We start from the raw sequence: 26,450 nt of genomic DNA, 5'->3' as shown, positions 1-26,450 counted from the left end.
TCTTTGTGAATAATCACCTCTTGATGATTCCACTCGAACTTCACAGCCTGGTGCAGAGTAAAAGCGACTGCCCAACTACGTGTATCCATGGTCGTACCAATAACAAGTTGTAGGTGGTGGATATGTCTAGCATCTGGAATTCAACGTCGAACCAGGTTGGGCCCATCTGCAGATCAAGGTTGAATTCTTTGATAGTGGCTCTCTGAAACCTACCAAACGCTTTCTCTTTCATACTTTCCATCTGTATCTCATGTAGTCCTATACCCAATCTCTTCAAAGTATTCAATGGGTATATGTTAATACTCGAGCCCTCATCTATCAGAACCCTGGAAATGAACTTGTCTTCATATTGCATAGTGATGTGCAACTCTTTGTTGTGACTCAAACCCTCTGGCAGCAGTTCATCTTCATGGAAAGTAATCTTGTGGCTCTCCGGTATCTGTCCTACCATATTAGCCATCTCCCCACTAGATACCGGTAGGCACTTAAGCTTCACTTAATACATTTATCAAGGCATTCTTGTGCACATCTGAGTTTTGCAACAATGATAGGATGGATATCTAGGCAGAAGTCTTGTTCAGGTGATTAACAACGGAGTATTCCCTCGTCTGTACCTTCCTCCAAAGATCATCAGTGCTTTTCTCCACGACAGGTGTCTTAGATGTCTCTTTGCTTGTTCCTCCAAGATTCTCAAGTGTATAAACTCTTCTAGTTCTGGTCATTCCTTGCACAACACCTGTCTTCTATCTCGGCTTTTCCTTTTCTTCTCACCTCTGCCGCATAATCCCATGGCACAACATCCTACTTATAAGACGGTGTTGGAGCTGCCATAACAGTGAAGGGCATAGCCACCTTGACCTCGGATGGCGCCTGGGTTTGCACCACAATCGGCGAGAGGGTGACAGGAGATGTTTTGGGAGCATTCCCCTATCGAATAAGTCCGATGGATCCCTCATGATCCCATTCTTCATCAATTTCTATTATATTCACTCCCTTGCCCCTATGATCAAGAAGAGGGTTATTGTGGACATTCAGTGCCGACTCATTTGCTTGTATGACTTTGGTGTCAATCAGTGTCTAGATCTTGTCCTTCAACATGAAGCATTCTTTAATGGTATGACCCTTCATGCCTGAATGGTAGGCACAAGTTTTGTTAGGGTTAACCCACTGTGAAGGGTTTTCAACAGCAATAGCAGGAATGAGGGTGATGTAACCAACGGCCTTTAGTCTCTCATATAGTTGAGATATGGGTTCAGTAATAGGGGTGTATTTTCAGAGAGTAATACGGTCAAAGTTTGGTCGTGGTTTAGGGTAGTTTTGGCGGGAAGGAGGAGGTGAATGTTAATATGCAGGTTGGGTGTTATAGGAACGGTAGGTGGTGGCAGGGTATTGTTATTTTGGAGGTGAGGGTTGGTATGTAGGTAGAGGTGTTTGGTAGGTAAGATGAAACTTAGGGCCCTAGGCTACCATTACGAAACCCACTTCCTTTTTCTTTGAAATACCTCCTGACTGTATGGCTTTGTTGGTGGCTTGCAGCACCTCGAAGTTGGTCACCATACCACTCTTGATCCCTTCTTCTAACATTTCTCCCAACTTGATGATGTTGGAGAACTTGTGATTCTTTATAACTATCAGTATTTCATAATATTGTGGATCCTGAACTCTGACACAGAACTTGTTCGTTTGTTCTTCATCTAGTGATGGCCTCACCTTGGCGGCCTCTGATCTCCAATGATTAGCATACTAGCGGAAGGTTTTTGTTGGCTTCTTCTTGAGGTTATGGATATAGAAAACATCTAGCGCATTCTCTATGATGAACATGAATCTATCCATGAAAACGGATGCCATGCTTACCAAGTTTGCCCACTTCTTTGGATTCTGGATAATATACCAAGATAAGGCATCACCTATGAGACTTTGCAGGAACAATTTCATGCGGATTTGCTCATTCTTGCCCACTCCTACAAGCTTGTCACAGTAGGTTCTCAAATGCACCTTAGGATCATCGGTGCCATCAACATCTCAAACTTATGAGGTTTATAACCCTTCGGCAATTACACATCTGGTTAGATACACAAGTCTTCGAGTTCAAACCTTCAACACCATTCCCGCCTTCAACACTCTCGACTCTTCCTGTCAGTTTCTTTAGCTCTCCACCATGTTTTGAATGAGCAGGTCCTTCTCGGTTGGTTCAGGTATGTATAGGACACTTTTTTGGCCACTCAGGCCTTGCATGTTTTTAAAGCTTTATTCCAAGCTTCTCATCTTCCGAGCCATTTCTTCCTGCTCGGGGTTCCTAACTGCTCTTTCTTGTTCAATTGGGGATTCATATTGGGGATATTGAGCGTATGAATCTGGAGTAACATGAGTTATGTCTAGCTGAAATTGCGAGCCCTAGAAGGTGAACGTTGAAGGCTCGAAGCATGGCATGGGCACGGTTGGCGGTGCCATGGTGAAGATCGTTGGTGCAGAGAACAACGTTGACGGTGCTTCAGAGAATGGTGCCTTGGGTACCATAGAAGACATATGATGAAGGATGATCTAGAAAGGTACCCAAATGGGACAAATGGGTTAGTCATCATGGGGATGTTGATAGTTCCAACTGTCCTTGGCACCAACTCGGGGAACCCAGGAATTGCGCTTGGTAGTTCCCTACCGTTGGACCAAGTGTCCCATATTTCTAACATGCGGAGATGCTGCATCTTGTTTTCTTCGATAGTTACCGACTCGGGTTGTGAAATAACAAGTTCAGGGCTATCTTGAAATAGCAGTTACCGTCAAAACCAACCACCTGAACAAGACCTATCTTGAAATGCACACACAACACCCTTGTCAGTTTTAGACTTTAATAGATAGGGAATCGCACATTGTGGATGCAATGCACCTGAACAGTTAACGTTTCTAAAATATTTTTGCAATGGATGTGTGTTCATTTTGGTTTTCACTATCTCTTTTTCATCATGTGGCTCTTTTCTTCTATTCATTCACTTCCTATCTTGATTTCTTTTCTTTATCTTTTTGTTGTTTTTCTCTGTTATTTTTGTAACTCTTTTCTTTCTTTTTCTTTCTCTCTTTTTCACTCAATTTATTTAATGAAAATGAACGAATCTGATGGAGATTGCCTACATATCATGACGCCACATGAATCAGACCATTACGTAGTTCAGGAGAAATAAATACAAAACGAAAGAAAAGAAAAATTTTGGGGTTTTTTCAAAATTTCATTAATAATTTTTTTTTTTTTGATTTTTTTCTATTACAAAGACTTGAAGGTACTGATAACTAACTCAAAAAAGGAAAACATACAGACTTAAAACAAAACAACAACAGTCTCAACATGGATGACAGGACAAACAGACTCGATAAAAGGTAAAATACAGACTCAAAAATGAAAAATCAAGAACACAGATAAGCCTCAAATGTTATTCCAAGAGCTCGAGTGGCTTCAGCTGGCCTCGGTGCAGGTCTTCTTGAAGGAGCTTGGGGTCGACCATGATCTGGCATGCAAAAGATAGTACCAAGTGGAAGAGCATAGCTCGAGTCATGTTTTCACATTCATGGAATTTCAACGCCATGTAGTCATCTATTTCCTTGATTCTGGTCTTGATAGCGCCTTTCTTCTGGAACAATCGCCCAATCTGTTGCTCCCGAACTTCTACTATTTGCATGGCCTTATTGTTTTGGTTTTGCAGTTGCACAACGCTTTCTTCCAATTGGCTAATCAGTGCATAACAATGTTCTTTCTCTACCCTAAAGTCTTTCACTTGTTGACCCATTTTGTTTTCAACAATAGCCAACTCTTTCCTTAAGATCGCGACTTCGCTGTCATAGCTTTGCTTCACCGAGCGGGCTAGCTTTTCTCGTTCCTCTGCGTCCTTCCTCAGTTGGGTTAATGTGAACACCTAATTTTTGACAAGATTTAATTTTTTTTATCACTTCTTTTATGTAAAATATTTTAGGTGGTTTTAACCTACTATTATTTTAGCTTTATTACACTTTTTATTATAGGATAAAAATACCAAAAAAATTAAAAGCTGAATTATCACTATTAATATTTTTATAATTATTTTTTGTTTTTTTATATAAAAAAAATCCAAAAATATTTTTTTTAAAACAAAAATAATAATTTCGGGAATGATTTAAATAAAATAAGAAAAAAGGAAGTATTGAATAAAAAAAATATATAAAAGTAAAATAGGTGAAATTCTCTTTCTTTTTTTAAAAAAAAAGTAAAAGAATGTAGAAAATTTAAAAAAAATAAAAAGTTTTGTGAAAATTTTTAAAAAATTAAAAAGTAAAAGAAGTTTGGAATTAAAAAATAAATATAAAGGTATCTGAAAATTTAAAAAATTTAAAGTAATTGAAAGTAGCATTTTTGAAAGAAAAAGAAAAGATAGTGGTTTGTTTTTTTAAAGAAAAGTTAAATAAAGTGAGATTCTCTTTTAAAAAATAAAAAGTGGGATTTTAAATAAGATAAAGTAATTAAAGTTGGAATTTTAAAAATAAAATTAAATAAAGGTGGGATTTCTTTTTCTAAAAAAATAAAAGCAATTTGTAAGTGGGATTTCTTTTAATTAAAAAAATAAAACAAAATAAAAAAATAAATCTGAAAATTTCGAAAATTTTGCTATAAATAGAAGAGAAAATTTAGGAAGAAGGGAGTTGAAAAAAGAGGAAAAACTAGATAGAGAGAAGAAGAAAAGAGGGGGTAGAGAGAGCAGTATACACTCGATATGCACTCTGGATACACAAAATATACAGGGACAGAATTCATTTTGGAGAGAGTAAAAAAGATAGAAATAAATTTTCAGAAATATTGAGAGCGGTAGAACACCATAGAGAGTTCAAATCTAGAAAGAAAAAATAAAGAGAGATTTCTGCACTATTTGTCTTCTCCATTTTTACTAGTTTTCTCCGTGTTGCTGGAATTTCTGGACTGAGGTGTTGAAGCTACTGTGTTGGGCTTTCTGCTGCTGTATGTTGTTGTGTTACATACTACTTTGCTGATCTTCTTCTTCTTGTACTGTCATTTCCAGGTACACATTTGTACACTCTCGGCTTGAAGCGAAATGAAATATTAATCAGGCTTTGTTCCTGTTGAATCCCTCCTGTTTAGATTTGTGTTTGAATATAATTTTCCTTTCTTTGTATAAAAATGTAGTCGATTAATTAATGAGTAATGGGCTTGCATATGTATAACTTCTTCATCTAATAATTTTAGTTTAAATTAATCAAATACTAGTTAATTTGTTTTTGATATTATGGTGTGTCAATCTCATGTTCCAGTATTATTGAATAATAGAATATAGAATGAAAGCAATTTTTCTTTGTACAAACTCGATCGCAATTTTCCATTCACATTAGCCGTAAACTAATAACTAATAAGTTATTTTTTTTAGCATGTAATTAATTGAGAAATTTTCTTTTATTTTTAGAGACAAACTTAATAGAAGAAATGTAGTCACTATAGGTTTATCTTTAAAAATAAGAATGAGATGAGCCTCGCCAAATAAAAATACAAAATTGTGGGGCCCTCAGTAAATATTTGCTTTAAATTTCTTAGACTTCGGGATGGACCGTTTAGCAAAATTCCACGGCCCTACCCAAAGTAGATGATACGCTAGTCGCTTTAGGTGCGTCTTCAATAATTTAATTTTCTTAAACTCGGGTGCACATTGATGTGACCCAAATCCAAATCTCAACGGAGTCAAAGTGTGTCGACGACCACGGGTACATTGATTGTAACGCGGTTCGAGATACATTTTCACAACGTTGCAATTCCTTGTAAAAAATAATAATAATAATTATGAAAGCGGTAAAAAGTTAAAATTTGCACATAAGTTCATATTTGTATAAAATCAGATAATCAAGCCGAATATAACAGTTGAGCGACCGTGCTAGAACCACGGAACTCGGGAATGCCTAACACCTTCTCCCGGGTTAACAGAATTCCTTATCTGGATTTCTGGTTCGCGGACTGTAATACAGAGTCATTCTTTTCCTCGATCCGGGATTAAATTGGTGACTTGGGACACCCTAAATCTCCCAAGTGGTGACTCTGAAATAAATAAACAAATCCCGTTTCGATTGTCCTTTAATTGGAAAAAACTCCTTGCACCCTCGCGGGGGCGGAAAAAGGAGGTGCGACAGCTCTGGCGACTCTGCTGGGGAACTGTTAACCCAGAATCTCTGGTTCAGGGTTCATAATTCGAGCTTAGATAAATTGTTGTATTTAATTGTATCTGATTTTCCTACATGTTTTATGCTAAATGTTACCGCTTTTATATTATCTGAAATGTATATAAACTGTGCCGACACCCTTCTCTCTTCACCTCCGGGGATGTGCTTACTGGTTGAGACTCCCTATTCTGTTAGTGTCATACCCTGAAATAAGAAAGAGGTCGGACAAGTTACGAAGCCGGATGGCCTTTTGGTTCCCGGTAAGTTGTCCCCTCCTCGACTCGAGTTGTCCGCTCGGGTACACAGTCTAGTACACTGACCCAGGTTTTGAATATAGAATAACGTGACTTCATGTCGGATCCCTAGTAGGAGCGCTTATTTGCATCACGTTGCATTTGACTTAGGGGACTCAACTCAGGGGTTGGGTCCGTCTAGGACTAGCAACCTGAAATGAAAAGACCATTCTGATGCATCCTACTTGCTCTGTACATATATTTGTTTCGAACTTGCATGTTGACCAGTTTCTGAATCTCGGGAATGTTTTAAAATTGAAGGAAAAAAAGAGAGAGAAAAAAAGGAAAAAGAATATATCAGTTAGGGAGTTAATTGATTATTTTAGAAAAAAATCAATGACCAATTACTGGCGAAACTCTGCCGAAATTTTAAAGAAAAAAAAAAAGAGGAAAGTATTTTATTTTTGTTTTACTTAAAAAAATATAGAAAAAAAAAGAGACTTTTATTTTTGGAAAAATAGATTGTTTTATTGTTTGTTGAAAATGGAAAAAATCGTTATTTTGTCTTTTTCAAAAATAGAAAAGGAAAATAGTTTGTCTTGCCAGGAAAATAAAAATGGAAAAGAGTCATGTTTTAAAATAGTTCGGTTAATTTGCCCGAACTACGCATGGTTTGATTCTCACAGGGCGTGAGATACGTAGGCAACTCTCATCGGGTCCAACCTTCCCTTTGCAAAGATAACCAAAAAATATCAAAATTTTAGTTTTTGTCATAAATAAACCAGGTGATGTTGTTTTTGTCAAAAATAGCCAAATATTCCCAAACGGGGCACCGGGCTGACTTTGCATAAACAGCCACCTTTGGTCGTATTTTGATTTTTGACCCTCACAGCCTTAAAATTTTCGCCCCTGAGGCGCAGGAAGGCCGTGTCGCAATATCGGGTCTTTTATCTAAAAATATTAGAATTAAGAATTCAGTTCTTCATTTGAAATATAGGGGTAATTTTGAGTCGATAATATAGATAGTAGTTTTTGGAGTTAAATAAAAGTTTTCTTTTGCTTAAACGCTTTAATAAATGTGCAGGATGAGCACGACAATAAATGAGCCTTTTTCAATAATGACCAAAATCCCTTTTGAGCTGCAATTGTGGTGGAATGATTTGGGCAAAGAAGGGCAAGACGAAGTGAGAAAATATTTGAAAGACCTTCCGGATTTATTAGACATTCAGCCTCAGGGGGATATCATCAGGGCATTGGTCGCCCATTGGTATTCGGCACATAATGTGTTTCATTTTTCAGACTTTGAACTCACCCCAACATTGGAACAAATAGCGGGGTACATTGGAAGTGACCAAGCTCCATTGAGATTCAAATACTTGATTGCTCCTAGGGCCATTACCATACATCGATTCCTGGATTCCTTGAAAGTACCCCGGACAGTTCATCACCCAGATTTGGCAAAGGGTTTCTGCAGTTTCCGCTTCGTGTATGATAGATATGGCCATGTGGGCGGGTTCAATAATCCAGACTTTAAGCTTTGCAACAGAAATAGCCGACAAAAATGGGAGGAACACAGGCGAGTGGCATTTATGGTAGCTTTTTTGGGTCTCGTAATATTCCCAAGGAAAGATGGTAATATTGATTTGAAAGTAGCAGGCGTCGTCAGTACTTTGCAAACCATGGGGAAAAGCACTTTAGCACCTATGATTGTGGCTGATATCTTCAGAGCTCTCACTGTGTGCAAAGCTGGGGGCAAATTTTTTGAGCGATGTAACTTATTGTTACAAATGTGGATGATTGAGCATTTGTGTCCGCGCTCTCAGTTATTGAGTTATGGCTCGGCTGAGAAAACTTGTATAGGGGAATTTTGTATGAGAATCAAAGGGGCTAGTCTACCTGAAGGAGTCACGGCTTGGGCATTATTATTTTGGAACCTCAAGGCTAGCCAGATGCAGTGGGTGCTTGGATGGTTGTCTGTCGAGGAAGTCATATATATGCCAGCAGCCCGACCGCATTTTTTGTTAATGGGACTCAAAAGCATACAACCTTATGCACCGTATCGGGTTCTGAGGCAACTCGGTAGATATCAAGTAATACCGAGAGTTGAAGATTTGAGTACCCAAGTGGTCGAAATTAGTCCTGACGGTCGATTCCCCGAGGAAGAGGCTCGTCAAATTTGGAGTGAGTGTCAATATCTGATGGCAAACACTTGTGTGTCTGATATGGTCAGAGGGGAAATTGCTCCAGGGTATCATGAATGGTTCAGAGGTGACGTGGCATATGGGAGACCGGCTAAAAGACCTCATCTCGAAGATTTCGCCAAGTCGTCCCAAGAGTAGTGGGATTGGTTAGCAAAGGAAGAAAGCTATCGAGTTGAGATTGGTAAATTAAAGCAACAAGTCGAGAGTCTGAAATTCGAGAACAGTGTACAGGTTGCCGAGGATCAAGGTGAAAAGAATAGACTAGCCAGAGAAAATGACGCTCTTAAGGCCCAAATCCGACAGTTGAAGATAACCATCGATAAGAAACCGAGGAGCCAATCCGATGAACAATTGGTAAAAAGATTGGAAAGCGAAGTCAGAGAATGGCGGGATGAGCTAGGAAAAGCTGAAAACGTCATGGCAGAACTTAAGACACAGTGGGCGACAAAAACCGAAGAGCGTCGCCAATACTTGAATCAGTTGAAAAGGGACCATGAGAAAATTGTTACCAATTTAAAGAGAAAAGTAGTTGCCCTTGAAGGTAAAGCGGTTAGGCAGGCTAGAGACTTTGAAACTGAAAGCGGACATTGTTACAACTTGTTAGCCCAAATGGAGGCAGAAGTGCAACAGCTGCAAGACCAGCACTTGCAAGACTCCCGAGCTTTAAAGACGTGCAGCGATCAGATAAGACGCTTGCTCATAGAAAAGAAGCAAACAAAAGACAGGATTAGAGCCATTGCTCATGCTATTGTCAGGAGATGTCGGGTTTGTGAAGACATGACCCGTACTACTTTTATCTCAGCAGTGATGATCTATGTGAAGTGAACCATGAATGAGTTAGAGCAGCTTGAAAGGGATTTGGATCCTAGACCCGCGGCGAGGCCGAACGACGCCCCGCGGATACCTAAGTTTGAAGCACTAGAATATGCATAGTCCGTGTCTGTGAGTGTCTACCATTTCGAGTCAGTCTTTTGTACGTCCGTTATCTTTCTAGATTGAGTATGTTTGCAAGCTTAGAGTTTTTTTTGTTTGCTTTCAGATTGCGTTTGTTAGTTTCTTTCCAAAACAAAAGATGTCGATTTTGTAAGAGTCTGTTTATTAATGAAAGTTGAGCATTTTATTTCCACCCTTATTTTTACATTTATCTTCACGAACTACACTTGGTTTGATTCGTGCGGGGTCACGATACGTAGGCAATCTCCATAGAATTCGACCATAACCGAAAAGAAAACAAAAAGAATGAAAAGGAAAATATAAGAAAAATAGAAAGAAAGAAAAGAGCGGAAAAACAAGAGAGAGAAAAGAAAAAGCACAAGAGAGGGATAAGGCAAGGAGAAGAAAAATGAAACAAGGAATGAAATACCAGGATGACGCATGCAATCGGGCAAACACATAATAGAAAGGAATAACTGTATAAGTGCATTCATGCCAACGTGTGGTTGTTAAATCTGTTAAGACCTAATCGCTAACAAAGTGGTTGTCTAAATGTGTGATATCAGGCAGGTGGTTAATTGATTGGCAATTCTGGCAACTCATCCATACAACACCCGGTCGAAAGATCAAGTAAAAATGACAAGGCAGGATTCGGAAATCAGCATCGTAGACCCTTCGAATGAGGTTGAGGTAACAGATGTGGGTGCTATGAAAGAAGAGATGAGGAAATTAAAAGCACAAATGGCTGAAATGCATCAGGCATGGTCGCAGGGACACCCAGCACCACTATATCCTGCCAACCCATCTTACATCCCACCCTTGGCTCAAGCTCAGGAGCCTACCACTCCCCACGCATCTTCAGCTTTCCCTTATCAAGCCCAGGGTTATGGTACCACGGCATACGCTCCCCCAGCTCCACCCTCCAAACAAAACCCTCCACCACCCATAGTTCCCGTCTTTGTGGCACCTCCCCCAGCTCCGCTACATAGATCATCCAGTGAGCCGCTATTCCAAGCTCACGACACCCAATATTACCCTCCCGAACCCACTTTCAAAGCACCTGAGCCATATACTTACTCTCCCCATTTTGAAATACCGGGAGAAGTTGAGAAAGTGGTTAAGAATGCAGAACAAGAGGAGGTGATTCGTAAAGTCAAAAGCCTGGAGCAATCCTTCAGGAACATGCATGGTTTAGGAAACCAAGTTAGTGTCGCATATAAAGATTTGTGCCCTTTTCCTGATGTACAGTTGCCTGCGGGGTTTAAAATGCCGAAGTTTGACTTATATGAGGGGCATGGTGACCCAGTAGCCCATCTGCGTGGTTTCTGTAGCAAAATGAGAGGGGCCGGGGGAAAGGATGAGTTGTTGATAGCATATTTCGGGCAAAGCCTGAGCGGGTCAGCGCTAGAATAGTACACGAGGCAAGACCCCGGCCGATGGTATACATGGGATGATTTGGCCCAGGCATTCATTGACCATTTTCAATATAACCTCGAAATAGTCCCTGATCGTCTATCATTGATTAAACTAGAAAAGAAGCCTGGGGAAAGTTTTAGAGAGTTTGGTTTCTGCTGGAGGGAACAAGCTGCAAGGGTTGATCCTCCCATGCGGGAGAGTGAGATGGTAGATTACTTCTTGCAAACATTGGAACCTACCTATTTTGGTCATCTAGTGACATCTGTCGGGAAGTCGTTTAATGAAGTGGTAAAGATGGGAGCCATGATTGAAGAAGGATTGAAATCTAACAAGATCTTGAGCTACTCGGCGTTGAAAGCAACCACCCAGGCCATCCAAAGCGGTACTGGTGGTGTGCTGGGGAAGAAGAAGAAAGAAGAAGTTGCTACAATTGAAGCTAATGTTTGGTCCAGGCACAATAACCGTCCACTCTACTACAACCAACCCAGACCCCACCACCCAAACTATCAATATACCCCATATGGTCCACCGCAACACTATTATCCACCACCAGAACCACACTTTTCTATTCACCACGCCCAGACCTACACTCAACCCCCAGTGCACTCGCAATGGCGTACACCAAGTCCCCAAAATACACAACCACACCCACAAAACACCTATCCACCTCCTAGGGCTAACAGACCAGGAACCAACTTCCGCCCAAACCAAGCTTTTAGAAATGAGAAGGCCCCAAACAGAAAAACATTTACTCTGCTGGGAGAATCCTACACTTCTCTCTTCCACAGATTGAAACAGTTGGGGATGCTGACCCCAGTTGAATCCAAAGCACCAAATCCTCTTCCCAGAAACATGGACCACTCTGTTAGCTGCGAGTATTGCTCAGGGATGCCGGGGCACGATACTAAAAAATGTTGGAAGCTGAAAAACGCAATCCAAGAGCTCATTGATAATCGCCGTATTGAGGTACATGCTCCAGAGGCCCCGAAAATCAATCAAAATCCGTTACCAGTGCATTATGAGGACAACATGATCGAACTGATACATAAGGGGGCAGAGACTAAGAAACCTTCGCAGGTGGTTATGGTGATTCGTTCTACGGAAACCAAAGAAAAGACAGTGAGTGCAAGGCCAGTGGTTAAGTTAAAAGCAATAAAAGACAAACCAGTGCTAGTAATGGGAGAGGGACCGTTTGCGGCCGAGAAAAAGCAGGAGCCAGTCAAGATAGTGGTACCAAGGTCAGTATCCGCGCTCGTGGTGGTTGTGAAGGGAGCCTATGTAGAACCGGTTATCATGAAACCGGTAGTCCAGTTACCCATGGTTGATAGCAAAGCCGTACCCTGGAAATATGACAAGGTAGTGGTGACATACAAAGGAAAGGAAATTGTGGAAGAAAGTTGTGAAGCACAGGGACTGACCCGGTCGGGACGTTGTTTCGCCCCCGAAGAGTTGAGAAAAGCTAAGGGCACAAAAGACAATCCAGTGCCAGTTAAAAAAGCTGTAACGGAAGAAGAGGCAGAAGAGTTTCTGAAAAAGATAAAAGGACAAGATTATTCCATTGTTGAGCAACTGAGAAAAATACCGGCCCAAATCTCGTTGTTGTCATTATTAATTCACTCTGATGAGCATTGCCGAGCTTTAATGAAGATATTGAATGAGGCTCATGTGCCTGACAAAATTTCAGTGAACCATTTAGAGACAATTGCCAACAAGATCTTTGAAGTGAACAGGGTAGCATTTTCTGATGATGAATTGCCTATGGAAGGCACAGAACACAACAAGGCTCTGTATTTGACGGTCAAATGTGAAGGTTCAATGGTTACTCGGGCACTAATCGATAACGGGTCGAGCACTAATATTTGCACGTTATCCACATTGAACAAGTTAAAGATTGACGAGGATAGAATCCGCAAAAATAGCATTTGTGTTCGAGGGTTCGATGGAGGGGAACAAACACAGTAGGGGATATTGTACTCGAATTGACTATTGGCCCAGTCGAGTTCACGATGAAATTTTAGGTGTTGGATGCTGCATTATCCTATAATCTTTTATTGGGTCGACCGTGGATTCATGCGGCAAAAGCTGTGCCCTCCACACTGCACCAAATGATCAAATTCGAGTGGGACAGACAAGAAATTGTGTTACATGGGGAAGATCCCACATGCGCCATGAATGATGCCATTGTACCCTTTATAGAGACCGAAGATGATAAGGGGCCATGGGTGTATCAGATCCTCGACACGGTTCCGGTGAGCAGGGTGCCTGAGGGTAAAAGCATGCCATGTCCCAGGATGTCAGCTGCGACCGTCATGGTAGTGTCAGAAATGCTGAATAACGGGTTCATGCCCGGGAAGGGTTTAGGGGTTGCACTGCAGGGCATTACTCAACCTGTGTCTTTGCCCAAAAATCTGGAAACCTTCGGGTTAGGGTTCAAACCAACAGCGACAGATGTCAGAAAGGCCCGTAAATTGAAGAAGAAAGCTTGGGTGCTCCCTAAACCAATTCCTCGATTGTCCAGGTCCTTCGTCAGACCGAGTATTAAGAAACAGTCATTAGCAAAGATGTCAAGTTCGTTAATTGAGGCGGATGGGAATTTGGATAAGGTGTTTGAGAAAGTATTTGCTGAAGTAAACATGGTTGAGGCCGGGAAAGGGTCAAGTAGAGCAGACATACAGTACATCGGACCACGTGCTAACATCAACAATTGGGAAGCTACTCCTCTTCTAGTTCGGAGGGAGTCATGGTAGTGGGTTTTGTTTTCCTTTTTTGTCACCTGGATTATTCCAGGGTTTGTAATCCAGTTGTTATGTTCCGTCCGTTTGGATGAGTTCAAACCTTGTTGTCTTTACGTTTAATGAAATACAATTTTCTTCGTCCCTAATTTTCTTTCCATTTTATTTTCTTTTCTCTATACAGTTCTTTTTATGCTGATATCAATGACATGACATGCATGAGGAATCTTCGTCCCAGTTTTAAAATCCAATCTAGTTCAGAAGTAATAATACAAGAGATCGAGTGTGATGATGGGGTGGATTGTAACAATGATGAAGCTTATGAGGAAATTAGTAAAGAATTAAGTCACTTTGAAGGAAAACCCAAACCTAACCTAAATGACCCAGAAGCAGTTAATCTAGGGGACCAAGAGAATGTACGGGAAACTAAAATAAGTGTTCATTTGGAGCCACAACTCAAGGAGGAGATAATTAAAGTATTGCATGAGTACAAAGACGTTTTTGCATGGTCATATGATGATATGTCGGGCCTAAGCACCGATTTGGTGGTTCATAAATTGCCCACTGATCCAACACTCCTCCCTGTCAAGCAGAAATTGAGAAAGTTCAAAACAGACATAAGTGTGAAGATCAAAGAAGAGATCACCAAGCAGTTTGAGGCAAGGGTCATTCAGGTTACACGGTACCCCACTTGGTTAGCCAATGTCGTGCCTGTGCCAAAGAAAGATGGCAAGACCAGGGTGTGCGTCGATTATCGAGACCTTAACAAGGCAAGCCCAAAAGATAATTTCCCACTGCCCAACATCCATATACTGATCGACAATTGTGCCAAACATGATATTGGCTCTTTTGTGGATTGTTATGCGGGTTATCATCAGATTCTAATGGACAAGGAAGATGCAGAAAAGACGGCATTCATCACGCCGTGGGGAACGTATTGTTATCGGGTCATGCCGTTTGGTTTGAAAAATGCTGGGGCAACTTATATGAGGGCCATGACAACTATCTTCCATGATATGATACATAAAGAAATCGAGGTATACGTGGATGATGTGATCGTGAAGTCTAGACAACAATCCGACCATGTCAGAGATTTGAGAAAATTCTTTCAAAGGCTTCGCAGGTACAATCTTAAGCTCAATCCTGCGAAATGTGCTTTCGGGGTGCCATCTGGGAAGTTGTTGGGATTTATAGTTAGCCGGAGGGGTATTGAATTAGACCCGTCAAAGATCAAAGCTATTCAGGAGTTGCCACCTCCAAGAAACAAAACCGAGGTGATGAGTTTGTTGGAAAGACTGAACTATATCAGCAGGTTCATTGCTCAACTCACGGCAACGTGTGAACAAATTTTCAAATTGTTAAAAAAAGATGTCGCGGTCAAATGGACTAATGAATGCCAGGAGGATTTTGATAAGATAAAGGGGTATTTGTCAAACCCACCCGTGTTGGTCCCACCAGAACCAGAGAGGCCTTTGATTCTATATCTGACAGTTGTGGACAGTTCATTCGGCTGTGTACTGGGGCAGCATGATGTTACGGGCAGAAAGGAGCAGGCTATCTACTATCTCAGTAAGAAGTTCACATCTTACGAGGTCAAGTATACTCATCTGGAAAGGACATGTTGTGCCCTAACTTGGGTGGCACAGAAATTGAAACATTACTTGTCATCTTACACCACTTACCTTATATCTCGCTTGGACCCGTTGAAGTATATTTTTCAGAAACCCATGCCCACAGGAAGGCTTGCAAAGTGGCAGATCTTACTTACAGAGTTCGACATTGTCTATGTGACACGGACTGCCATGAAAGCACAGGCATTAGCCGATCACTTGGCTGAGAACCCCATTGATGAAGATTATGAGCCTTTGAAAACTTATTTCCCTGATGAAGAGGTAATGCACATTGATGAATTAAAACAAGCTGAGAAGTCGGGATGGAAACTTTTCTTTGATGGGGTCGCCAATATGAAAGGCGTAGGAATAGGTGCAGTACTTATTTCGGAAACAGGTCAGCATTACCCCGTTACAGCTTGGCTTCGTTTCTACTGTACAAACAACATGGCAGAATATGAGGCGTGTATATTGGGATTGAGATTAGCTGTGGATATGGGTGTACGGGAAGTCTTGGTCATGGGTGACTCGGACTTACTGGTACACCAGATTCAAGGGGAATGGGAAACACGGGACTTGAAGCTTATACCGTATCGGCAGTGTCTGCATGAGCTTTGCCAGCATTTTCAGGCCATAGAATTCAGACACATTCCAAGGATTCATAAAGAGGTTGCTGACGCTTTGGCTACTTTGGCGTCAATGTTGCACCATCCAGATAAGGCCTATGTTCATCCATTGCAGATTCAAGTCTGTGATCAACATGCTTACTATAATGTGATAGAAGAGGAAATCGATGGAGAGCCGTGGTTCCATGATATCAAAGAGTACATCAAAGCGAGAGTATATCCAACGCAGGCCACCGGTGATCAGAAAAGAACAATTCGACGGTTGGCAAGTGGGTTTTTCCTAAGTGGAGGAGTACTGTACAAAAGAACGCCAGAGCTCGGTTTGTTGAGATGTATAGATGCACGGCAGGCCACAACTATCATGACTGAGGTGCATTCCGGAGTTTGCGGACCGCATATGAGTGGGTATGTTCTAGCAAAGAAGATTCTCCGAGCAGGTTATTATTGGCTCACGATGGAGCGGGATTGTATCAGTTTTGTGCGTAAGTGTCATCAATGCCAAATACATGGAGATTTGATTCATGCTCCACCATCAGAATTACATACGATGTTCGTTCCATGGCCTTTTGTTGCATGGGGCATGGATGTTATTGGGCCAATTGAACCAGCAGCATCAAATGGGCACAGGTTTATCTTGGTAGCTATAGATTATTTTACCAAATGGGTGGAAGCGAAGACATTCAAGTCTGTGATCAAGAAGGCTGTAGTTGACTTCGTGCATGCAAATATCATCTGTCGGTTTGGGATCCCAAAGGTAATCATCACAGATAATGGGGCTAATCTTAATAGTCATTTGATGAAGGAGACATGTGAGCAGTTTAAGATTGCTCACAGGCACTCTACTCCATACCGTCCCAAGGCAAATGGTGCGGTTGAAGCGGCCAATAAGAACATAAAGAAAATAATCCGGAAGATGGTTTAAGGATCTAGACAATGGCACGAGAAATTTCCTTTTGCATTGTTAGGATATCGCACCACCGTGCGTACCTCGGTAGGGGCGACTCTTTACTCATTGGTATACGGTACCGAGGCAGTAATACCCGCAGAAGTGGAAATCCCATCTCTGCGAATCATTGCAGAGGCTGAGATCGATGATGATGAATGGGTGAAAAGCCGTTTTGAGCAGTTGAGTTTGATCGATGAGAAAAGATTGGCATCAGTGTGTCATGGCCAACTGTACCAACGAAGAATGGCAAGAGCATACAACAAAAAAGTATGTCCAAGGAAATTTGAAGTCGGGCAATTAGTACTGAGGCGGATCTTGCCTCATTGGGCTGAGGCAAAAGGAAAATTTGCCCCAAACTGGCAGGGACCATTTGTAGTAACCAGAGTGTTGTCTAATGGAGCATTGTATTTGACAGATGTGGAAGGAAAATGTGTAGAAATGACCATCAATTCCGATGCGGTCAAGAGATATTATGTATGATTTCTTTATTTTCTGAATGTATCTGTTCGTATTTGGCATATCTTAAAGATTGAAATGATGAAGGCATTTTGTTCTGCTATCCAAACACTCCTATCCCTTGTTATCCCCTTCGAGCCTTGCTTATTTTTCATACACCTCTTTCGGAATCAGCGGCACTATCAGAGAACACAGGTGCCGAACATAAAGAAAAGAAGGAAAGAAAAGAAAAGAAAAAAAAAGAAGAAGAAAAGAAAAAGAAAAAGAAAAGAAGAAAAAGAAAAGAAAGAAAAGTGAAGAAAAAAAAGGGAAGAAGAGAAACATAACAACGTAGTCTCTATGAAGTGAACTGCGTTTGACTTGATCCTGAAAGGGTACGTAGGCAGCCTTACTCCGAGGTTCAGTCATACCAAATAGAAATCCAAAAATCCCCAAGCAAGAAATTGGGGCAGAAGTGGTGATTGTTATGAAAGTTGGATTCCGAAAGTTGTAATTTGAACCCACTTGAATTGTTTTGAGCCTTTTATACCTTTCTTTCTAACTCAATCCAAAAGCCTACATTACGGTCCAAAGAAAGACTTTATGATCAGTTTTGAGAAATGCCAAGATGAACAGGTAGGAATAACCCACGACAGGGGCAACAATCTGGTTCGAGCAAGAAGAACAAAAATAAATGAGAGAGTCTTATGGGTGAAAACCCTCACGGGCACCATAAGGCGGCGGGAGCTGAGAGAAAAATAAATGAGAGAGTCTTGTTGGTGAAAACCTTTACGGGCACCTCAAGGCGAAGGTGAGATAAGAAATGGAAAACTGAAAAAGGTCTGTTGATAGAAACCGTTTCGCGGTACCGCAGGGAAACAAGGTTAAGGTCTGGATAAATCAAACAAGTGATGGAAGTTCTGAGCAATGAGGTATGGCAATTGAGAGTTGTTTGGTTGGACAGATTGGGCTGATTAATCCAAAATGCATGTCATGACTATTGGTACTAGTTGTCTCGCTTAGATAAGTTTCTTTTCCTTCTCTTTTCAAACAGTCATCTGATTTTGGATTCTTCTTATCCTTAACTCAAGAATCATTGCATTTCATTTTCTTTTGAGGGTTTTATCTAGCTGAGATGTTTCAGTGCCAGTTTTGTTCAATGCAAGCAGAAAGGACTTCAAAGTTCACTACCAGCTTCTAGAATTGTAAAGCACAACGTGGTCAGAGCATGTCAAAAACAACTTGATGTCAAGTGGAATACAGGGAATTAACGGAAGTTTCATCGGTGAAATGATTGGGGAATGTCGTGGGAAAGGCGAAAGCTCAAAAAAAAGGTCAGAAAAGTGAAATAACAGTGGGGGTGTAAAACATTTAGGTCGCCAGAGGTTGGGAAATTTAAAAGTTGGTCAGAAAGTCAAGCGGTTCAGGGTCAGTGCGTGGAAATTAGTCAACACAAAGCAAGGCAGTGGAAGGATTTTTCAGCAAGAATGCCATCAACTAACCACCGTTTTAAACTGACGAAATTTTCTTTGATTGAGCAGGGAGAGAAAAGTTAGTTGTTGAAGAGGAATTCTCCAGGAGGGAAAAACAAGCACTAATCAGGTTTGACCGGAAAGTACGGTTTGATTAAATACAAGATAATCATGAATAGCATAGGGGAATATAATTTGGTTGCAAAGTTCACATGTTTAGGATAAATGCAAGTTGTCAGGAGTCCGCCTGGAGAACAGAGATATACTTTTCAAATTTGATGTCAGGAGTCCGCCTGGAGAATAGAGACATTCAAATTTCAAATTTAGCAATCAGGAGTCCGTCTGAAGAACAGAGACATACTTTTCAAGTTTGATGTCAGGAGTCCGCCTGAAGAACGGAGACATACAGTTTAAATTTTAAAAGTCAGGAGTCCGCCTGGAGAATAGAGACATTCAATTTCAAATTTAACAATCAGGAGCCCACTTGGAGAATAAGGGAATACAATTCAAATTCTAAGTAGTCAGGAGCCCCCCTGAAGAATAGAATGTCGATTTATTGGTTGAAATCTCGTCAACCTAAAGAAAGGAGTGGCATTTTTAAAGTTGTTGTTGAAGTTGGGAGCCCGCCCATAGAACAGAGGCATACATTCAGTCTTTTCATTTCAAGTGTTGAAGTTGGGAGCCCGCCCATAGAACAGAGGCATACATTTCAGCCTTTTCATTCCAAGCGTTGAAGTTGGGAGCCCGCCCATAGAACAGAGGCATACATTCAGTCTTTTCATTTCAAGTGTTGAAGTTGGGAGCCCGCCCATATAACAGAAGAATACATTTCAGTCTTTACATTTCAAGCATTGAAGTTGGGAGCCCGCCCAGATAACAGAGGCATACATTTCAGTCTTTAAATTTCAAGTGTTGAAGTTGGGAGCCCGCCCATAGAACAGAGGAATACATTTCAGTCTTTACATGTCAAGCGTTGAAGTTGGGAGCCCGCCCATATAATAGAGGAATACGTTTCAGTCTTTACATTTCAAGCGTTGAAGTTGGGAGCCCGCCCATAAAACAGAGGAATACATTTCAGTATTACATTTCAAGCGTTGAAGTTGGGAGCCCGCCCATAAGAACAGAGGAATACATTTCAGTCTTTACATATCAAGCGTTGAAGTTGGGAGCCCGCCCATAAAACAGAGGAATACATTTTAGTCTTTACTTTTCAAGTATTGAAGTTGGGAGCCCTCCCATACAACAGAGGAATACATTTCAAGATCAAGTCAGAAGACAATAAAACAGAGGTTACAACAGGAATCCCCAGCAGGAAACAATAAAAATCCCCAGCACCGGCAAGCAGAAGGTTGCAACAAGAGGTCCCAGCACAAATTCAAGCGCCTGAGTCAGAAGGAAGAAAGGACGGGTCTTGAAAGAAGCGGCTGGAGAACGTTAAATTATGCCCAGCATAACAAATCTGATGAAGAAAGTCGTATCCCCAGAGGAACCGCCGAAAAGCTTAATAAAGAAAGCCATCGGACCGAACAAAATGATGAAAATTGGTATTCAGAAAAGCAAAGGGCCAGAAGTCTCAAAAGAAAAGCATCAGAAGAAAAGCACTGGAAGAAACGCAAGCAGACAAGAAAGCAAGGCAACAGGAACAAATTGCAGTCTAGCCTAGTTTCTTGTTTTCTTTTAAGCATGGTGTAACAAGGAGATCGGTAATCAGTGGTAATAGCATGCAACAACAGTAAATTACAGTCCCACGGTAGTCCCAGCTACCAAAACTTCCCGAACTACATTGACCTGATTCACTTATAACCAGGGATATGTAGGCTGTCCAAAACCAGGACCCGGTTGCGCCTTTCCTTTTTTATTTTCTTCCTATTTTGAATAACGATATGATCAAAAATTAGTCGCATTGTTCACTTTATCTTTGCCCGAAAGCTCTTTATTTTTTCGAGCAAAGAGGGGCAGCTCTGAACACCTAATTTTTGACAAGATTTAATTTTTTTTATCACTTCTTTTATGTAAATATTTTAGGGGGTTTTAACCTACTATTATTTTAGCTTTATTACACTTTTTATTATAGGATAAAAATACCAAAAAAATTAAAAGCTGAATTATCACTATTAATATTTTTATTATTATTATTTGTTTTTTTATATAAAAATAAATCCGAAAATATTTTTTTTAAAACAAAAATAATAATTTCGGGAATGATTTAAAAAAAATAAGAAAAAGGGAAGTATTGAATAAAAAAAATATATAAAAGTAAAAATATGTGAAATTCTCTTCTTTTTTTAAGAAAAAAAGTAAAAGAATGTAGAAAATTTTAAAAAATAAAAAGTTTTGTGAAAATTTTTAAAAAATTAAAAAGTAAAAGAAAGTTGGAATTAAAAAATAAATATAAAGGTATCTGAAAATTTTAAAAATTTAAAGTAATTGAAAGTAGCATTTTTGAAAGAAAAAGAAAAGATAGTGGTTTGTTTTTTTAAAGAAAAGTTAAATAAAGTGAGATTCTCTTTTAAAAAAATAAAAAGTGGGATTTTAAATAAGATAAAGTAATTAAAGTTGGAATTTTAAAAATAAAAGTAAATAAAGGTGGGATTTCTTTTTCTAAAAAAATAAAAGCAATTTGTAAGTGGGATTTCTTTTAATTAAAAAAATAAAACAAAATAAAAAAATAAATCTGAAAATTTCGAAAATTTTGCTATAAATAGAAGAGAAAATTTAGGAAGAAGTGAGTTGAAAAAAGAGGAAACACTAGATAGAGAGAAGAAGAAAAGAGGGGGCGGAGAAAGCAGTATACACTCGATATACATTCTGGATACACAGAATATACAGGGACAGAATTCATTTTGGAGAGAGTAAAAAAGATAGAAATAAATTTTCTGAAATATTGAGAGCGGAAGAACACCATAGAGAGTTCAAATCTAGAAAGAAAAAATAAAGAGAGATTTCTGCACTATTTGTCTTCTCCATTTTTACTAGTTTTCTCCGTGTTGCTGGGATTTCTGGACTGAGGTGTTGAAGCTACTGTGTTAGGCTTTCTGCTGCTGTATGTTGCTGTGTTACATACTACTTAGCTGATCTTCTTCTTCTTGTACTGTCATTTCCAGGTACACATTTGTACACTCTCGGCTTGAAGCGAAATGAAATATTAATCAGGCTTTGTTCCTGTTGAATCCCTCCTGTTTAGATTTGTGTTTGAATATAATTTTCCTTTCTTTGTATAAAAATATAGTCGATTAATTAATGAGTAATGGGCTTGCATATGTATAACTTCTTCATCTAATAATTTTAGTTTAAATTAATCAAATACTAGTTAATTTGTTTTTGATATTATGGTGTGTCAATCTCATGTTCCAGTATTATTGAATAATAGAATATAGAATGAAAGCAATTTTTCTTTGTACAAACTCGATCGCAATTTTCCATTCACATTAGCCGTAAACTAATAACTAATAAGTTATTTTTTTTTAGCATGTAATTAATTGAGAAATTTTCTTTTATTTTTAGAGACAAACTTAATAGAAGAAATATAGTCACTATAGGTTTATCTTTAAAAATAAGAATGAGATGAGCCTCGCCAAATAAAAATACAAAATTGCGGGGCCCTCAGTAAATATTTGCTTTAAATTGCTTAGACTTCGGGATGGACCGTTTAGCAAAATTCCACGGCCCTACCCAAAGTAGATGATACGCTAGTCGCTTTAGGTGCGCCTTTAATAATTTAATTTTCTTAAACTCGGGTGCACATTGATGTGACCCAAATCCAAATCTCAACGGAGTCAAAGTGTGTCGACGACCACGGGTACATTGATTGTAACGCGGCTCGAGATACATTTTCACAACGTTGCAATTCCTTGTAAAAAATAATAATAATAATTATGAAAGCGGTAAAAAGTTAAAATTTGCACATAAGTTCATATTTGTATAAAATCAGATAATCAAGCCGAATATAACAGTTGAGCGACCGTGCTAGAACCACGGAACTCGGGAATGCCTAACACCTTCTCCCGGGTTAACAGAATTCCTTATCTGGATTTCTGGTTCGTGGACTGTAATACAGAGTCATTCTTTTCCTCGATCCGGGATTAAATTGGTGACTTGGGACACCCTAAATCTCCCAAGTGGCGACTCTGAAATAAATAAACAAATCTCATTTCGATTGTCCTTTAATTGGAAAAAACTCCTTGCACCCTCGCGGGGGCGGAAAAAGGAGGTGCGACAGTTATCCTTGCGTGAGCTTTCGCCAAATCTTTCTCGACCTTAGTCAGGTCAGTTGCATAGTCATGCACCTTTAGCCTCAAGTTGCTTATAATATTTTCATCCCACTCACTCCTCACAGGCGTTTCAGCGGATATCATCATTTCCCGGAGTTGGGCTCGGAGTGTCATGTTCTCACAAGTCAACCTTTTCTTTTCACCTTCAGCTTCTTGTGTCTGTAAGTCATTCTCAAATGTGAGGCTTCTCAACTTTTCTTCTAAGGCGTGAATGGTTTTTTGATATCCCTTCTCCTTTTCTCCCCAGACTAACCGTTCTCGGATTTTATCATCAAAAGCCTGAATATGAGGACTTTTGGCATGCCTTTCGGGCTCAGGCTCATAATCAACACGGGACCTTTTCTTGAAACATATAGCATAACCTGGGTCCACTTCACCTCTCGCAGGATATGGCACCTGGGTATCATCTTTCAAGTACCGACATCCATTCCAAATTTGTTGGATTAAAGTCTCCGGGAGTGGAGCTTTTGGGTATAGCTCAATGACTTGGACACTCAAATCTTCATCTTCGGGCACCACTTGGTACCTTCCCAGCTGTCTTAGAACTCTCTGCGGTGCATATGGTTGGACACTTCTCAAACCCATCAGTGACAAATAGCTTATTGAAGTCGTCATGTGTATCACTTCCCTTACCGGGAGCCATCCCAAAGTTCATTCAATTTGACTCGCCTTTAAAGATCTTAGATGGGATATACATGCTTCAAACCCTTCTAAAGAATTGTAATCTTTTACCCTTTCCTCGTAACTCTCAATTAAATTGTTCTTGTTCAGGTCGTAACTCATGAATTTCGGGTGATGGTGGAGATGCTCAATCAACCACATTTGCAACAGAATATTTCACCCTTCAAAGAACTTTGCCCCGGATTCACACAACGTCAATGCTCGATAAATGTCTGAAAGTATAACTGGAGCAAGTGTGTGATTCTCTTTGGTAGCGAGGCCTTGCACGATTCTGGCCATGCGGATATCAATTGTCCGCACTTCATTTTGGAAGACCATAATTCCCAGAAATGCCACTATGAAAGCAAAGCCCCGATGAATTTGTCATATGTCATTATTCTGCTTGTTGTTTAGGCCCTTTTTATGTATTTCAAACCCATTTGAGTGCCCGAACCTGGAGTACATAAAGTAGAAAGAACATCACCCTCCGTTTACGTTGTATTTCCTGACTTGCTTACTGATATTCAAAAGATCTAAGAATCGATGCATAGAGAGAGTCCTTGGGAATATAAGTTCCTAGTTTTTCAGGTCCCTGCCGAACCCAAAATATCCAGTTATTTCTTCCAAAGTGGGAGTAAGATCAAAATCCGAGAAGCGGAAGACATTGTGAACGGGATCCCAAAAAGTTACTAAAGCGATAATCAGATCATCCCGCGGTTTGAATTTTCTAATATTTGTAAGAGCGCCCAAATGCTTTGTTACCCAATCCTGACCATCTTCATCTAAGTCGTACCACCACATCTGAAGCTGTAGTGGAGCCTGCTCTACAACTGTTAATGGCGGGTTCCAGACAATGTGCATTTTTTTACCTATGGATGGTTAGGGTTAGGGTTAACTATAGTTCGAAAGACAAACTAATGGACTCTTTTTACAAATCAAGCTTTCAGTTTTCTAAGGAAAAATCATCGGGAGAGTGACCATTTATGCAATATTAGCCCTAAAGCAAAGGTGGCTATTTTTGTAGCAATTGCCCCTTCACACTTTCAAGTAAGTTTGAGGCCGGGGAAGGGCACTTTATGGGAAAAAGTGACGCCCTATTGACAGACATGTCTGTTCTTGCGAGAATAGCCCTTCTACAATATTGGAGGTGTTCTAAGGCTATTTTGGCAAATATGGCTCGAGACGTAACCGAAGCTGGGTCGGCTTACTCTTTTGACAAAAAAACCGGACACATTTATTACTTTTGGTTATTTTTGCAAAAATGAAGTCGAACTCTATGGAGGTTGCCTACGTATCTAACATCCGGTGAGAATCAGACATGCGTAGTTCGGTCAGTTTTGACACTACCAAGAAAACATGTTTTTTGAAGATATTGACTCATTTTGAAATGAATGTCTTTTTCATTTTTGTTTTTAGAATTTCTTTTCAAAATTTCGGCAAAGTTTCGAGACTTTTTCAAATACCGGGGTTTTTCAGAACCCGGTCAATTTCTCTCTCCTACCTCATTCTTAGTTTTTCTCTTGATTTTCTTTCTCTAGACGATCAACATGCAAGCTGAAATAAATAAATGCATAAATATCACGTATGATGTATCAGGATGGTCTTTTATTTTGGGTGCATCTGTCCTAGACGGACCAAACCCATGTGTTGAATCCCCGAAGTCAAATCCATGTGATGCAAACAAACGTTCCTACTTTTAAAAATCTGGGTGTACGTTCTAAACATGACTTACCCAAGAGGACAGCTCGAGCTGAGGTGGGGGGTAATATACCGGGAGCACAAAAATCTACCTAGTCTAGTTGTTGATCCAACCTCGTTTTATTTGGTACGACCTCTAACAGAAAAGTGGGTCACGCGTACGTATGCACCATATTTTTAGAAGACTCAAAGAGGAGGCGTAAGAAGACAGTTTAATACAATTCAAATAATATCAAAGCGGTAAATGAGCGGCAATTAGCACATTAAGCCCACAAACACAATAATATCAACAATCAGAAAGTCAAGTATAGATCACATTATAAGCTTGAATTCTGAACCATGAACCAGAGATTTTGGTTCAATCCCGAGCAGAGTCGCCAAAATTGTCACACCTCCTTTTTTCGAGGGATAGAGATTTTTTTCAATTAAAGTGACATTAATTGAAATTGGATTATTTATTTAATTTAGATAGAGAGTTGCCACTTGAAATAATTATTATGGTGTCCCAAGTCATCGGTTTATTTTAAATCCCAAGTCGAGGATATTGACTCAGTTTTACGGTCCGCAAAACACAAAAGACCGGGTAAGGAATTCTGTTAACCTAGACGAAGGTATGAGGCACTCCCAAATTTCGTAGTTTTAGCACGGTCGCTTTTAATCATACCTGGCTTAGTTAACTGTTTAATTACTCGTTTTTAGAACCTATTTACATTTACTTTTTACCGCTTGTAATTATGGCGTTTTATGGATTAATCTTTGAAACGAATCATATGTGTGTAAACCCATTTTATTTGGGTGCACTAAGAATCATATCACACGTACGTGTACACAATTGATCACGCTTTATTATATGAGTATTGTTTGGCCAAAGTCACACGAACGCGTACTTTGATTTATTTTAAAAAAAATTATAATTATGTCATGCGAACATATACACAATCACGATAATAAACAGAACGTGCCTGAAGCATCCGCCGAATGTTTATAAGTGGATTGAGTTTCCTAAGATCTGAGGTTTGTTTGTAAAGGATCAAAGG

The sequence above is a fragment of the Nicotiana tabacum genome, chromosome 20, assembly GCF_000715075.1.
Source record: "Nicotiana tabacum cultivar K326 chromosome 20, ASM71507v2, whole genome shotgun sequence".
NCBI classification, from domain to species: domain Eukaryota; kingdom Viridiplantae; phylum Streptophyta; class Magnoliopsida; order Solanales; family Solanaceae; genus Nicotiana; species Nicotiana tabacum.
Note: the sequence above shows the minus strand (reverse complement) of the source record.